The sequence below is a fragment of the Octopus bimaculoides genome, chromosome 22, assembly GCF_001194135.2.
Source record: "Octopus bimaculoides isolate UCB-OBI-ISO-001 chromosome 22, ASM119413v2, whole genome shotgun sequence".
Lineage (NCBI taxonomy): Eukaryota > Metazoa > Mollusca > Cephalopoda > Octopoda > Octopodidae > Octopus > Octopus bimaculoides.
In genome coordinates, this window is record NC_069002.1 from 17,026,425 (window position 1) to 17,029,864 (window position 3,440).

Below are 3,440 nucleotides of genomic sequence, written 5' to 3' on the forward strand. Positions count from 1 at the left end.
AAAATCAACAGAAAAAGTACCATCAGCAAAAAGCAGATACACCATTAGTCAAAAAAAGGGTTGGGTTTGAAATTCTACCAGAACACCTGATGAAGGCTGGAGAGTACATCAGCCGAAACGTTGTGGTAACAACAAACGAGGTGAGGACACCTATCCGCCCATTGTAAATAATGTAAATAATAAATAAAAATACTCGTATTTTGAGTTCTAGTCTTCCTGTTTGCATTATTGCATCACCAGACCTTTGTATATATACGAGACAGTATCAAAAAATTCCCGGATTAGTTCCGTAGCACGCCAACAGATAGCAGCACTCGGTTGCGTGTGCAGTGAAAGCTAGCAGTGGCCTTCACGAGGCAGTATGCTGAGTGACGTCGCTGTGTTTACTTCGCAAGTTGTGAAATTTGTATTTTTGTGAACACGTGTATGCTGTTGCCTGCAATTTTGTCATGGACTGGAACAAGGAGTCGACATGAAACTTTACGTTGAACTTGTCAAGTTAGCTACAGAGGCACTGAGCATACTTCGGCAAGCTTACGGTGACGACGCATTGGGTCGCACGCAATGATTCGAGTGGGACGGGTGCTTCAAAACCGGAAGAACGTTCCTGGAAGTCGATGAACGATCTAAAAGATCTATCATGGACATCACACCCGGAAATGTAGGGAAAATTCATCAGTTTGTGCATGAGGATTGTTGGAGAACAATTAACGACATTACTGACGTTGTTGGTCGGTCGTATGGGTCGGTGCAGGCAATCCTAACGTCTGAATTGAACACGCGGTGTGTCTCTGCTGACAACTGAGTAGAAAGAACATCGCGTCGCAGTCTATCAGGATCTCCGTCAGCGTGCCACTGTTGACCCATCCTTCACGTCGAGGATCTCTGTCGGTGACGAGAGTTGGGTTTACGGATACGACCCTGAGACGAAGCATCAGTCGTCATAATGGAAGATGCCTGGAAGAGCCAGATCATTAGCTAAGCGCATATGCCAGTTGAAGGAGACATCAAATGGAGTCCGTAGAAGAAATGCAAGCCATTCTCCAACGGTAGCAGGAAATGCAGATTGTGTTTAACAGAGAAGCGACACATAGATATAGCAGTTATTGACATTATGACTTGGTGATAATTCGGAACGGCGAATGAACAAAGAGGTCGTCCTGCGTATTACCGAGAAATAATAACTAGCTCAGATGGGTTGTGAAAAATACATTCTGTGTACTTTATTGTGAGAATATAAGTGGGTGCGCGTAAATATACACCAGCTGCTTCAGGCCTGAAATGTACCTAAATGCCAAATCAAAAACGTTTACACGAGCGGAAGTATATTCTTTCCAAGCCACATTTGGGGTATCGAATCAATACCAGTGCACCCTTTCCCCCAATAACCTGGGTGCTTCTCGCGGGTGATCCTTCGTTCAACCTCTCATCCGTTTCATATTTATATCCTCTATTACTTTATTATTTCCTTCTATCCTCTCTCTGTCTTCTTCTTTTCCTCACTCTCTATCTCTCCCCCCCCCCCATCTCTCTCTATCTCTCTTCCTCTATTTCTTCTTTTTCTCAATCTCTCTTTCTCTCTCTCATCCTCTCCTTACGTCTTTAGTAATCATCTATCAACGAAATTTGCTCATGCTTTTCCTTTGCAAGGGAAATAACTCTTTGATTCTTTAAGTATGAGTTATGTCCCTCGATATATTAATTATTAATATTTTATAAATATATATATATGTATATTATTGCTTTTTATTCCTTTCCCGAAAGGTTTTGCACGTTGGACTCTTGCAAAGTTCAACTAAGTTCCATAAAGTGCCCATCTGAGAAGTACCGGGAAATGTTACCTTCACACGAAATTTAGTCACAGCCGCTGCATTTAGTATGATCATCATAAATTCTGTGTGTGTGTGTGTGTGTGTGTGTGTGTGTGTGTGTTGAAGAGCTATGATCAAGGAGCATTTTTTGTCAGGTGTATCTTGAACTAGACTATTCAAATGTGTCGTTTCTTTTTTGACGACAGTGAACTGTAATGGCTTAATGAAACTTGGCTATTATTACAACCAAGTTGAACGATCATATTGACAGAACGTTCATTCTTGCTTGCGTCTGACAACACCAAGCAGAGAACATTTTTATGACCTTAGAGGTTATTATCCTCTAATCTGGATTAAGAGCCCTCTTGTTATCAGTATAGACTTTCAGTCCTTCAAGGACAACTAATCTGGACTAGTAATCTGGATTAGGAGTCCTCCTTTTATCAGTATAGACTTTCAGTCCATCAAAGACATTGCTTTTCCCGATGATGAAATTCTGATCTTAAAATATGAATTATCGTGACACATTAAGTTTAGTTAGCGACAGGGAATTAACATAATTAAATAATCACCAGTCACGTGTCTAAATTAATTTCGCGACTTCAATTTTGCGATTTTCAGCAACACACTAAAAGCTTGGAAAGCTTTGATCAAAGGGTAACGCTGCTGTTGTTTAACCTGAAACCAACCCGTATCAAACAAACCACAAAAATCTCACCTTTTGCTACATCAGAGATAACATTATTGATTGTGTTGTTTTTATTTTTTAAAGACAGTAGGGTCTACGATTTAAAAGAAATATGATTTGAGGGAGATTTACCTGCTATTTCTGGCAGTTATATCTACCACGCTGAGTCTCTCTCGTTCGTTTCAGAATGTGATGTTGCTTAACAAGAGATACATTAGTGCGGCTGGGAATCAAGCTAAACCAACGGTTGTTTTGGTTTGTAGGAGTTGGGTGAGGAAACTGCATAGAAGACACCCACGTGCAAAGAGACTATTTGTGTGATATAGGCTGCTTCAAACTATATTGACACACATACAGACACAACAGAAAGCAATAGATGTTAAACAAAAAGCCCTGTAAGTCCGTATAGTATTTACACAGGTTCGCCTTGAAATGTCATAAAGCATTTGGTAAGGTGATGCTACACCCAACGGCAGTGGTTAACGTGAAGTTGTGATAGGTGTTCCCCTATGGGCAACGGGAAGGGAAGGTGGTGGGTTAAGAAAACCGTGCGTAACATCCTCAACTACACGCTGCCACAATCACTATTATTTCAAACATCATCAATATCACTACTACCACAACAATGCCGTCGCCACCACCTTCGAAACTTCTACCACTGTCACTACAAATACTGTTACCCCCACCCCCACCATCGCCACCATTACCAACATCACGATCGTCTCTACCACCATTACCTCCATCACCACCACTGTCAGCTCTAGCAATACTACTAACATCACTCCTTACCAACACATCACTGTGGGTGTAAGGGATCAAATAACTAAACTTTTAACATTTCATTAATTTCCAAGATAACTACATATACATCCATGCATACATACATACGTACGTGTGTGTGTGTGTGTGTGTGTGTGTGTGTGTGTGTGTGTGTGTGTGTG